We start from the raw sequence: 14494 nt of genomic DNA, 5'->3' as shown, positions 1-14494 counted from the left end.
TTTACTTTCTTAGCATATCCATTGTTGTGGGAATTCTGGGTGATCCACCTGTTACTAGACTCTAGTGTTCTGGGGTTATGGTGGCTAGGAGAAGCCAAAGCTACCACTTACTAGTTTGACATAACTGGAAAGCAGATACTTCCATTTGAACTATTCCACAATTAATTAAAACAAAATAATTAACACTGGAATGAGTACTATGTTTACCTTCATGGTCAACAACCATTGTTCAAGGGAAACAGAAAAACAGCCCTATAAATAGGTGGTATAAGCATAAAGTAAGGTTTATTAGAAAGTAAACTTACAACTGGAGAAAACATCAGATTGCACAAGATACCAGGAGTGTTTATAATCCTACAGAACAGAGCAACTGGACTGGGCAGAGCTACGTTCATCCTGTAAAAAACCCTGCCCGTGTATCACTGTCGAGTGGTATGGGTGCAAGATAAACTTCAGGTGGATTATTCATCAATGGGAGCTTCCTGGGTGAAAGAATGTTTAAAGAAAAGGGGGCATATGCAGCTCAAATAAAGTTATTACTTATTAGAAACATAGCAGGTGTCAGTGAAAGATCTTGTTATGCTCACTGAACAAGCATGCTCCTGCTGAACCAAGTTTTTGCAAAGCCACCAAAAGGGAGAAGAGAGAGCCACCAGGGTAATTTCCAGAACAAACCGAGGCAAGATGTATCTTTTCTCAGTTTTAGCCCCAGAGCTACAGTTATGTGCATTGTTCAGACACTTGGCTCCCATGGGTCTCCATCTCCTCTTCAGTGCACTAGAGATAATAATAGAGACTTGATAAATTTAATTCCAGCTATGGTATTAGGACACTGTTTTCTAATTCCTCACAAAGGGTGGCCAGGCTCAAGCTTTACATAACACAATTTGCTCTTACTCTAATCTACTTAGATCAGTGGGTTCTCAGCCTTAGCTGCACGTCAGAATCACTAAGATGTCAATTTTCACTTTTATTACAAACTAGGTCAAACATATATAAGTAATTAGAAGAGTACATGAACGCTCATGTATCCATTACCAGACTTCAATAATTATCAATATTTGGCCATTCTTATTTTGTCCGTATCTTCAGCCACTCCACACTCCATCCCCATTCAATTATTATTCTTAACAGTTTTAAGGTACAATTTAACATAAAGTACAAAAATCTTAGAAGTATAATTTTGATAAATGAGTACAACCATATAATTCACATCCCTACCACCAGATAGAATATTTATTTCCAGCTTCCCTGAAAGTTCTCACATTTGGAACTGCTTTTGAACTTCATATAAATGGAAACATACAGTTTGATTTATTTTGTCCAGCTTTGTTTGCTTAACATAAAAGCACAGAATTAATGTTTTTTAAGATACATTCCAATGTATATTTTGTGGAAACAACACATTTCACAAATAAAATGAAGAAATGGTAGACTCCATCTCTGACATAGTAACATCTCAGACACTACTAAAAGTTGACTAACATCCAAGAGAAATATCCAAGGCCATCCAAAAGCATATATTGCTAAAATCTGAAAAATCAGTTTTAGTGCATATTTCCTGCCACCAATTATAGTCTTATCCTTGCACTTCACTTCAGTCTAAATGTTTATTTTTTTTTTGAGAGAGAGAGAGAGAGAGCACATGTGCAAGCAGCAGAGGGGCAGAGAGAGGGAAACAGAGGATCTGAAGCAGGCTGTGCACTGACAGCAGTGAGTCCACGTGGGGCTCGAACTCACGAACCACAAGATCATGACCCAAGCCGAAGTCAGACACTCAACTGACTGAGCTAGGTGCCCCAGCACTTCACTTCAGTCTAAAATCAAGTTCTTTCCCCTGCCAAACCCCACCAGGAAATGTACTCCTTGAGGGTCTTGGGAGATAATATCTATATGGAAAAAGGTTTGTAACTAAACATGATTGACCCAGCTCTCACCTACAGCCATGTGTCTAGGAAAAATGAAAACTGGCTTAGACTGGACTACTTATATCTTAAAAGCCCCTTGGGCATGGTATTCTTCAGATACAAGAAACAGTTATTAATTTGTTAATATATCTAAAGTGTGGGAAATTCAGAATTGGTGCATGCAAGACCTTAACAATGTTCACACAAGAGCCCGAGATAAATCATCACAAAAGCAAGAAAGATAGAGCTATAATTTATATGGGTTGAAGAAACTGGAAGGATCATTTCCTATAAACTCTAAAGGGAAAGTACTGTAATTGGCTTGCCTGTTACAACCCAAATATCTGTGGACATGTATTAATTTGTACTCTTTGTGCTGGCCAAGTTCTTCCCAAGCAGGAAATGCATTTGAAAATGTGTCAATGGCTATACCTTAAGAAGGTGTTTTAAGATTATACCAAATTTTCAAGAAAATGATGTTTTTCAACCATTTTTGCTTCAAGTAAGTGTTCAAACTCCATTCTGTAAAAGTTTTCTTAAAAAATGTTAGTTAGAAGGTAAACAGTCATAGGAAGTACATGGTAAGAAGAAACTGCAAAGTTTTTAAATCCTTTGCCTTGAGTCTGGAAAGTGTAAGAGTAAGGAGGAGGTGGAAGGAAATGTTTACATCTCTCAAAACATAGCTACAGCTGTTTTGCATCAAAGGAAATGTTTTTAATATGTGCTAAAAGCTAGCTCAAAGTACCTAAAAAGAGATTCACTACACATTGAAAGGGATGTCCACCTTCCTCAAAACTTAGTTTTCTAAACTATTGTTACTTGGCATTGTATTTATGTGATCATGATCTAACATTTTAATCGCAAAAGATAAGACTCTGTTTTTGAAAAATCCAAAAGCCTCCAAGAGCTCAGCAGCTGTGGATGATTAAGAATGTAAATAGGCTCAAGAGACTGATTCCATTTCCAGGTTCTCTGTTTATGAACCACCTACCCAGAGACATAATTTTAATGGCAGCAGAATTTCTTTCTAAAGCAACAAATAAATTCACTTTTGGAAACACTGCAGCAAGACACTTCTTTAACTAGTACTGTTGTACTGAACAAAATCAGACTCCATTTTCTTTGCTTTAAGACATTTGTAACAGTTGGCATGTCAGAAAATGAGAGATTCTCTGTTTTTCATTTTCTAGGAAAAGAAAAATATTAAGGTTGTATTTCCAGTCACACTTAAACTTCAGATCTTGTTATGGCAGATGAAAGATCTTTCACTGAGGATGGGTACAGTATTTTTGATGGTGAAACTAGAGTGCATTACTTAAGGCTGATCAAGCCAAGATTCAGTTGACTGGTTCTATTAACCTGGGCTGTTAACCTGTTAATCTTGACCCTGATTCATGTGCTTGATTTACAGTTCAAGATGAAATCCACTCTGACGTCTGTGTTGTAAAAAACTGTGCTGTGTTCGTCAGCCAGTTATTTAGCACAAGAGGCCCACTCCAAGTCAGAAAGCCATTATTCTTTCTGAGTGAAGGACAATGGGAAGCAAATGCAAATCTAAAGAGAAATAACACTCAGTTATCTGAAGTAAGAGGCTATACCTGAAGCTGAAGCTGAAGGTAATTAAATCTCATTGACATTAATATCCTGCTCATTACAAACCACAGAACTTGGATATGTGCAGTTTTGCTTTTTGCCTCTCCGATGGTGTGATGTTGAAAATGTGTCGATAGCATTGCTATGTAAACAGACTTGGAATACTACATTCAGACTTTTAAAAACATCTGTGTCTATCAAAACATCAAGTTATACACCTTAAATATATATAATTTTTGTTAATTATATCCCAATAAAGGTGTTTTAAAAAAAATTTTCTGTGACTCCTAATTCTTAATTCTGGTTTGAAGACCACAGCATATAAATTATAAAAAGGAAAGCAACACAGAGAATAAAACTCAGTGAATATGGTGACCTTTGATGGTCATTCTTTAATTGGAATATAATATAAATGTATCAAATAAATACATTTTACAGCTTAAACTTACACAATGTTATGTCAATTAAATCTCAAAAAAAATTTAAAAAATAAATTGGAATATAATAAAAATTTAAATACCATGATTCATACATACTAGTTTATCTTTTTACCACTAGCCTTACTTTAAATACCCTTACATTTTATTGATTTCCATAAATCCACTCAATGCTGGGACATATGCCCTAGTCAATCAGAAATGCAAATCTAATTGCTCAATTAGCATTGTCCTACAACATTGTGTAAGGAATTCAAAGAAACGAGGAATTTTTTTTTACTTCTCAATACGTTCTCTGACAAGTCCTAGAAATAAGAGTTAGATTATACTTCTAACTGGGAGGTGAGGTGAGAAACCTTAAGAAATTATGAAAATTCAGATTGAAATTACCACTTAAATCCTTACTTTTCAGATTTACTTCATCTGAAAAACAGAACGTGGATGGAACTAGAGTGTGTTATGCTAAGAGAAGTACGTCAGCCAGAGAAAGACAGATACTGTGTGATTTCACTCGTATGTGGAATTTAAGAAAGAAAACAGATGAACATAGGGGAAGGGAAGGGAAAAAAAAAAATAAAAACAGAGAGGGAGGCAAACCATAAATACAGAGAACACACTGAAGGCTGCTGGAGGGGAGGTGGATGGGGAGATGGGTTGAATGGGGGATGGGCATTAAGGACTGAACTTGGGATGAGCACTGGGTGTTATATGTAAGTGATGAATCACTGGGTTCTACTCCTGAAACCAATACTACATTGTATGTTAATTAACTTAAATTTAAATAAATAAAATTCAAAAATAAAAAGAAAATTATCTTAATGCAAAAAATAAAAAACACAGTCTTTATAACACCCCTTTCTAAGACTGAATTTGTGACAAAATTATTAGTGAATTATTTTTTTCAAGTGACTTTCATAAATGAAATTACTGAAGCTTTACAATTTATTTATGAAATCACTCAAGCAGACCAGAAAACCTGAAGAATATCATGTTAGTTTTCTATCCACTCCCTAACTGCACTTTGCTGAGAACTTTAAAATGGAAAGCTAAGTACTAAGAATTTGTTTGTTTTAGAAGTATAATTCAGGCTGAAAAAATAAAGAAGGAGTTAAATGTCAGCATTAAATGGAAGAAAGCAATATGAATGCTTTTTTCTACATTTAGAAGTATGTTTTATTCTGATCCAATAGAAAGATGAGATATATAAAATACTCTGAAACATCTACCAACATTTTTTTAAACATCCACAATTGCCCCAACAAATAGCATCAGTCATTTCCATGTAAATAAGACCATGGTAGCAAGACCAAAAGATGTATGATTTGAGAATAAAACAAATACTAAAATCAAAAGTAGAAAAATTTAACTTATTTTTATAAAATAGGATTATCAAAAAAACCTACAGCTAATGAAACACTTTCATCAGTGATTCTAAAAACTAGAATAAACAACATGGAATTTATTTTTTGAACATGAATTTCTCCACATATACTTTGAACCTGGGTTTTACTTTCTAAGGAAAATATTGTCCATTCTTTGTGAGGAAAACTCTGTTTGTTACATTTAATACATAAATTATTCCTGTTATATGTAACATATACAAGAGCTATCTTTTAGCTAAGTTGCCCATTAATAAAGGCCAAATTACCAATATTAATTACCAATACAGCATTATAATTATACATCTGCATAATTTTTCACTTAAACTTTGCTTCTTAATCTAGTAGCTAAATATCATGAACTTGAATGATTAAATATAAAGACAAATTCAAGGAGACTTTTGGGTTTATGTAACAAAATTATGTGAATTACATGGAATTGCATAAATTTTACTCAATTGATGTATTTTACTGATGCGTGTAAAAGGTAACTCACTAACTTTAAGAACATCGGCTCATTATGATATCTATCTAACTTTTACTATACAGAAAAAGATCACATACTACCACCCTGAAGTAACATAAATCAAAACATTATTATGAATCAAGAACATATTATAAATTATGTATCAAAAATTTAAAACTATAATCACTAGTTTTTAATTTTAAAAAAGATTTTACATTTATATTTCCAAACCGTTCGACCTAATTCTGGCCTCACCCTGTCTTTCCATTCTCATCACCTAATTACCACATCCCCCACCCCAGTATCTGAAGAAAACCATAACAGAGTCCAGGTTCCACAAACCCACCCTATAATGCTCATATCATCCTGCTGCCTAGAAAATCTGCCTTCCCTTTCACTGCTAAGAGAAATTCTCCTCCATCATTCAATGCCTAGCTCCAATACTATCTCCTCTGTAAAGTCTTCTTTAGTTCCCCAGAATTGTGGGTTGGCTCTTCTGTGCTGCCAGAGACTTTTAATTGTATGTCTTTCTTTAACACCAGGATCTGTCTTTAAGGCTAGCATGGTACCTGGGGTAGGCCCTTAACAAATATCTTTGAAAAAAGAAAAGGAGAAAGGGGAAGAGGAAGGAAATAAGATACAAAGAAAGTAAAGAAAAGTCAGATACTACTTCCAGTAACTCTACTTTTGTTTTTTCTGTTTGTTTGTTTTTTTTGGTTTTTTTTCTGGAAATTTTTGGAATCACCGAGTGTATGACTTGAACTCTATGAACTATTATCAACATAATTCAGTTTGGGAAGACTTTCAAATATGGTACATTAATATCTCAAAACATAGTAATAAGAAGGTATATAGGTGTTGCAAAACATCTGCCTTTATTACTGCTAATCTTTAGGAAAATCACAGTTCAGAGTTATTATTTAAATCACAGTATCAGTAAGATCTAGTTTGGTTTGTACTGTTAGAGTGAATAGCTTCCTAATTAAAGAATAGTTAAACAAAGCTTACAGAGAAGGAAATAGAACCATACGGTTATTAAAGAAGGACTTTAAAGCAGATTCTAACATTTATTTGGGGCAATTGTTTCCCAGGAATGAATTTCTACACACTAATGGGGTCAAAGACACTACATGATTCCCTAGAGGCCCTTTTCTATTCAAAAGAGCTTTCAAAATAAAGTAGGGGTAGAATAAGAGGCAAGGAAACTATTCCTTCGTGCACCAAATGCATTCTCAGAGTACTAACATCTGTTTCAGTTTACATACTTTGAGAATGACTTTATACATGGAATTAAACTTAGGCAACATGCCTAAGAAGCCTGTCTGCAAAAGAACTACATGTACCATCAACAGCTGGAATTTGTATAGGTCCACATTCTACACAGTCTAATATCCTGGGAGTCACCAGTGACTCCAGTCTCAAAACCTAAAGGTCAAAGAACAGCCCCTAATGCTCATGAAAATTTTACAGTAGAGAGGGATAAGAAAGTAAAGGAATTTGATTCTAAAACAACATGGCATGTTAAATTTTAAAGAGATGTTTTTGTAAATAAAGAAAAAGATACAAAAAGCTTTTTGAATTTTTTAAAATTAAGAAATGCTTATTCAATAACATTTCCCTAGTCTTATTAGGCATTAAAAATCTTTTTCCTGTGCTAATAGGACAATTACAATGTCTCATAGACAAGTAGAATACAAAACCTGTAAAATTAATGATGTTCCTTTGCTGCCACCATGTGGTATATCTGTACCTTTGCAGTCATAGTTTGAAGTTTGTAAATAATAACTTTTATACCTAGTTCTGAAGTCTTCATCATCAGCTCAAACCGCTGGTATGCAAATATTATCAAAGTTTTAGGAACATAGGGTCGGTTCACAGATAATTTACATACTAATTAATCATCAACCAATAAGTAGGAACTATTTTATCACAATGTAGGAAGCACTGAATTATATCTGGCAGAACAGTATATTGTCTTGATCACAAAAAAGCACACATCTGTTAACATCAAAAAACACTGACAAACCTCTGAAAACTATCAATCATTGGTGAAAGAAACTGAAGACAACATAAACAAATGGGGAAACATTTCATACTCATGGATTAGAAGAGTATAGTTAAACTGTCCATACTATCCAAAGTAATCCACAGATTTATTCCATCCCTTATCAAAATACCAACCACATATTTCACAGTACTACAACAAACAATACTAAAATTTGTATGGAACCACAAAAGACCCAAATAGCCAAAGCAATCTTGAGAAAGAAGAATAAAACTGTATCACAATCCCAGATTTCAAAATATACTATAAAGCTGGAGTAATCAAAGCAGTATGGTACTGGCACAAAAATAAACATATAGACAAATGAAACAGAACAGAGACCCCAGAAATAAATCCACACTTATATAGTCAATTTGACAAATGAGGCAAGAATATACAACAAAGAAAAGACAGTCCCTTCAATAAATGGTGCTGGGAAAACTGGACAGATATATGCAAAAGAATGAAAGTGGACCATTTTCTAATACCATACAAAAAATAAACTCAAAATGGATTAAAGACCTAAATGTGAGAAAAATCCTGGAAGAGAATGCAGGCAGTAATTTCTTTGACACTGGCTGTAGCAACATTTTTCTAAATATATCTTCTAGGTCAAGGGAAACAAAAGCAAAAATTAACTATTGGGACTACACCAAAATAAAAAGGTTTTGCACAGCAAATGAAACCATCAACAAAACAAAAAGGCAACCTACTGAATTGCAGAAGATATATTCAAATCTTGAATACTTAGGAATACTTAGGAAGCAACCTAAGTATTCATCAATAGATAAATGGATAAAGAAGATGTGGTGTGTATGAACGTATATGTATGTATATATGTATGTGTATATATATGTATGTATACACATATACATGTGTGTATGTATATATATATATATATGAATATTACCCAGCCATAAAAAAGTATGAGATCTTGCCATTTGCAATGACGAGAATGGAACTAGAGTGTATTATGCTAAGCGAAATAAGTCAATCAAATACCATATGATTTCACTCATGTGGAATTTAGGCAACAAAACAGATGGACATATGAGAAGGGGGAAAAAAAGAGAGAGAGAAGCAGACCATAACAGACTCTTAACGACAGAGAACAAACAGGGTTGGTGGAAGGAGGCTGGGGGGAGGAGGGTGGGTTAAATGGATGATGGGCATTAAGGAGGGTACTTGTTATGATGAACACTGGGTATCATGTGTAGGTGATGAATCACTACATTCTACTCTTGGACCCAATATTATACTATATGTTGACTAACTAGAATTTAAATAAAAATTTGGAAGCAAAAAGAGAGAGAGAAGAGAGAGAGAGGGCAAACCAAGAAACAGACTCTTAGCTATAGAGAACAAACTGATGGTTACTAGAAGGAAGGTGGGTCAGGGATTGGGATGGAGTGCACTTTGATGAGCACCGAGTGATGTGTGGAAGTATTAAAACACTATATTGTATACCTGAAACTAATATTACACTGTATACCAACTAACTGGAATTTAAATCAAAACTTAAAAATAGGGACACCTGGGTGGCTCAATTGGTTAAGCATCCAGCTTCCACTCAGGTCATGATTTCATGGTTCGTGAGTTTGAGCCCCACATCAAGGTCTCTGCTGTCAGCACAGACCCTGCTTCAGATCCTCTGTCCCCACCTCTGTCTTCCCCTTCCCCCAAAAAAATAAACATTTAAAAAAAGCTTAAAAATTAAAATTAAAAATGTAAAAGAATACTAAGTTTGGCAATAGGTATTCTATTTCTTGTCATGTTTTGAAAGTACTAATATACTTCACTTAAATATAAAAACAACTCGTCTCTAACCTTATAGTAGGCCCATAGACCAAATTAAGATATTCTTCTCTGATATCTCTTCTACACACAAATGACCTCACTATAACTTGCAGCTTCAGAATCCAAATCCTTGTGGCCTTCAGTTTCAACTTTTGTATCCCAAATTCCTATGTGGGAGAATCTGATTGGCTCCTTAGTTCAGATACCCTCTCCAATTGTCTGTGTCTTAAAGGGATATCTCTGAGGCAGTAGTTTCCAAAGAAGGTCACTTATAAGGTGATGCCTGGGGGTATGAGATTTAAAAATTATAACTTCAATTTACCTTTATTATTTATCTCAACCTCATCTCATCTGGCAAGAAGCTGCCCTGCTTAAAAGCCAAATGTCCCACAAGAGACAATATTTCTTGCACCAAACCCATACACATTACTTCAGAGTTCACAGGAGGGACATGCTCAATTACAAGACTGAACACACTCAGAGGAGCATAAAGCATCCTCATCAGGTATGTATGGTTCATTTATGGTTCCTCCTTAACCAGATGCAATTTATTAATCAGGGGTCATTTTACCATAAGTAATATTGCCTGTAATATAATTGATATCCTATCTTTATATGGTTTCCAGTAGGACAGAGATAGAAAGTTAACTAAAGGTCACATTACCACAGTAGAAGGAGTCAAGGTTTTATTAATCCTTTGCCCACACTCTTCACAATGGGTCCTTTAATGTACTTAACTGGGATTGACAAATTTGATCTGAAGCTCCCCTCAAACAAGGAAACCACAGGCCAGAGAGTGTTAGTGGAATTAGGCACCCTCCTCTCTCCTGCACCATACCCACCTCCTAAATCTCCTGTCCAAAAATGCTCAGGGAACATATTGATTGCCCAGATATATCTCAATGTGCATGGGACTCTTAAGACCCATAGGAAAGAAATTTATCCCTATCTACATACAAATTGATTGAGATATAGATACTCATCTGATGGAATGACTAAAAAGAAGGGGTATAGAACAAAAAAAGGCCACATTATAAGGAGATTCAATTGCACCCCTGAGAAAAAAGATCCCCAGGACTAATAAATATTTTAGGACCTGAGAGTCAGGAGATCATTGGTTTCCAGTACTGTTTCAAACTGTTCTTAACTGCATGCCTATTCATCCTCCAAAAGTGCTTGTGTAGTAAAATGAAAGGATACATTGCCACAGGTTCATATATGCTCTCAGGGATGACTGAAAGCATAGGAGAAGACTGTTCCCTACTGGTTGGAGACACAGGCAAACATCAATAGAGCAGCTATATTGCTGGCAGAGGCTCCAGTCATAAGAATCCCAACACCTGTATATACCTTGACAAAAAGTAACCTCACCAAGAACACACAAACTAGTGAGACCAAAACATTCCATAAAGGGAAGGAAAACCTGGAAAAGAGGACACTTCCTTTGTGTGAATATATACTCTTGAGGACTGTATTTTACAGAGATGACTATTATGTCTCCTGTCTTTTCTACAATATGATGGTACCGCTTCTTCCTTTGAAGTCAGTCAACTTCCCCTTTAGTTGAAACTAGGCAGCCTTGGGACTGCTTTCAAGTCTCCAACTCTAATAATGGATTCAATCTATTTCTCCTTGAAGTTCTAACAGTTTTTGCCTCACATATTTTGATGCTCTGGTGTTAGGCACATACACATTAAAGACTGCTGTCTTCAGGGAGAATTGACCCATTTATCATTATGTAACGCCCCTTTCTTGCTTGTAATTTTCCTTGCTCTGAAGTCTGCTTTGTCTGAAATTAATACAGTTCCTCCAGCTTTCTTCAAAAAGGTGTTAGCATAGCATATCTTTCTTTACTTTTAATCTGTGTCTTTACATTTAAAATAAATCTCTTATAGAAAACATATAGTTGGGTCTTCTTTTTTTAATCCACTCTGATATTCTGTTTTTAATTGGTGTATTTAGACCATTGATGTTTAAAGTGATTATTGTTATAGTTGAATTAATAGCTACCATAAATTTTTCAGTTTTCTATGTTTCCCTTGTTCTGTTTCTTTTTCTTCCATTTTCTGCCTTCTCATTTCAATTAAACATTTTAACTGTCTTAGCATATCAATTCTATATATGTGTATGTATATACATATATATATTACTATTTTAGTGGCTGTCCTTGAGTTTGCAATATACATTTACGACTAATACATGTCCACCTTCAAATAACACAATACCAGTTCACAGGTAGTGCAAATACTTTAAAACAGAATATCCCTAATACCTCCTGCCTTTTCCACCCTCATGACATTGTTTTCATTTATTTCATTTATTCATATGCTATAATCATCCAATAATTGTTGCTATTACTATGTTGAACTGTTGTCTGTTAATAAGAAAAATGAAAGATTTTCTATTTCCTTAATTTATTCCTCCTCTAACACTCCTTTTCTTTATTTAGAGCTGAGTCTGACTATCTCATTGTCCTACTTTCTAAAGAACTTCTTTTAACATTTCTTGCAGGACAGGTCTATTGGAGATAAATTTCCTCAGTTTTTGTCTGAGAAAGTCTGTCTTCTTCACTTTTGAAAGATAATTTTACTGAATAGGAACTTTAAGCTAGTGATTTTTGCTTTCAACATTTTATATATTCCACTCCACTCTCTTCTTGCTTTCATCATTTCTCAAGAGAAGTCCAATGTAATTCTTATCCTTGTTTCTATAGTTAATGTGGTGTGCGTTTTTTTCCCCTTTGGCTTCTTTCAATATCTTCTCTCGGTCCTTAATTTTCCACAGTTCGAATATGATATGTTTAGGCATAAATTTTTGGTACTTATCCAGTCTGGTATCCTTCCAGCTCCCTGGATCTCTTATTTGGTGTCTATCATTAATTCTGAAAACTTCTCAATCATTATTACTCCAAATAGTTCTTCTTTTTCTATGTCTCTTTCTTCTCCTTCTGGTATTACCATTATACACACAGTTATGCCTTTTGTAACTGCATCACAGTTCTTAGATATTCTATTCTATCTTTGCATTATTTTTTCTCTTTACATTTCATCATTGGAAATTTCTCCTGACATTTCTTCAAGCTCACGGATTCTTTCTTCAGCAGTGTCCAATCTATTAATGATCATATCAGACATTCTTCACTTCTATTACAGTATTTTTTTTATTGCTAGAATTTCCTTCTGATTCTTTCTCAGAGTTTCTAGCTCTCTGTTTACACTACATATGTGTCCTTGCATGTTATCCACTTTTTCCATTACAGCCCTTAGCATATAGTTGTTTTAATTTCCAGTCTGATAATTCCAACATCTCTGCCATCTCTGTGTCTGTTTTTAATGCTTCCACCATTCCTTCAAACTAGTTTTTGTCTTTTAATATGCCTCATAATTTTGTTGAAAGACATGATGCACTGGGTAAAAGAAACTGAGGTAAATAGGCTTAAAAAGGTTTTGTGTTTATCTAGCTAGGAGTTTGGCTGTAGTTAGTGTTTATAGTAGCTTTAGTTAAGCCATATTTATGGCTTTGGTAGCTTTAGCTTTTATTTAGCTTTAAGTGTCAGAGGCTAACATATCCTATGGTATTCTTATTTTTGTCTCCCTTCCTGTATTTGGGTTTCCCTTTGTCTTCAGACTTCCCTAGAGATTTATCCTTATACAGGATCTGAGTCATGCAGTTACTTCAGTTATATACCCATTTTATTATACAGCAGAGCTATTGATGTGGTGGTAAAGTGTGAGGGAGGGGAAGTTTCTACAGTGATATGATCAGATCCCAGTCTTTTAGTGAATCTATTCCCCTACATTGTAACCTTCAGGAGTGCTTCTCAGATTTTTCCATCTTAAGTGAGACAAGAAGGCTAGAGAGAATATAGAGTTGAGTATTTTCCTTCCCCCTGGTCAGTGGGAATCCAGTAAAATCCCAATCAGTTAGGCTCTGGTAAGATAGCTATCAAGGGCAGGACTTGTCAAGAAGGAGAGAATGCTCTGGGCCTATTTTAAAAAAGTGTCCTGGACACATGAGGGACTTTTCATCTCCCATCTTCACTGTAAGAATCTGGTAGAGTTCCTGAAGGCAAAACACATGAAAGTGTGAGGTATTTCTAAGACTACGCTCCCATGTGTTTTTTTTTTTAACTCTTAAACTTGTCCACACTGATCCTCCAATAATTTGTCAATTACAGTTCAATTTTTTTTTTTCTAGTACTGGCTCCAGCAGTGATTACTGCTCTTGGGCATCTGTTCTAATATGTCATGATTCTCTCTATCTACCTATATTCAGTTTTGAGAGCAGGGGCAGTACTTTTTCCTGTAACCTCAATTCTTTGAAGAATCTAAGAAGAGTTGCTGATTTTTGGTTTGTTCAGCTTTTTCTTACTGTGAGGATGAGAGTAATGACTTCTAAGCTCCTTACATGCTGAATTATGACTACTTTGACACAGCAGTGGGGATCCGTAGGACTTCTGATACTAGGTCATAAAAAGTCATGAAGCTATTGATGATTTCCTTGAGATTCTCTCTGCAGGATGTCAGCCAACATGTAAAAATTTCAACTACCCTGACACTGCACATTGGAGAGGCCAGGTTATCTAGGTTGATAACCCCAGCTAAGTTTGCAGCTGACAGCCAGCATCAACTTGCCAACTATGAGTAAGTCATTTTGGATGTCCAGTCAAATCAACCCTTCAAAAGACTGCAGCCCAGCAATGTAAGATTACAGCTGCATAACAGACACCAAGTGAAAAGTGCCTAGTCAAGCCTTTCCTGAATTCGCCACCCACCAAAACTGTGAGCAAAATTAAACCGTTTGTTTTATGCCACTATGTTTTGGGGCAATTTGTTACATAGTAGTAATATGAGAACAGACTTTTGAAATAC

The 14494-nt window shown here is 35.1% G+C and overlaps 1 long non-coding RNA gene across 2 annotated transcripts in view; it reads right to left on the bottom strand.

Annotated features, from left to right (window-relative positions):
* The window catches only part of LOC125911479 (uncharacterized), a 97382-nt gene that overhangs the window by 73984 nt on the left and 8904 nt on the right, over positions 1–14494 (bottom strand). The gene's annotated exons all lie outside the window — the stretch shown is intronic.

This window comes from Panthera uncia, assembly GCF_023721935.1.
Source record: "Panthera uncia isolate 11264 chromosome C1 unlocalized genomic scaffold, Puncia_PCG_1.0 HiC_scaffold_3, whole genome shotgun sequence".
Classification (NCBI taxonomy): Eukaryota; Metazoa; Chordata; class Mammalia; order Carnivora; family Felidae; genus Panthera; species Panthera uncia.
Note: the sequence above shows the minus strand (reverse complement) of the source record. Positions and strands in the feature narration are given on the sequence as shown.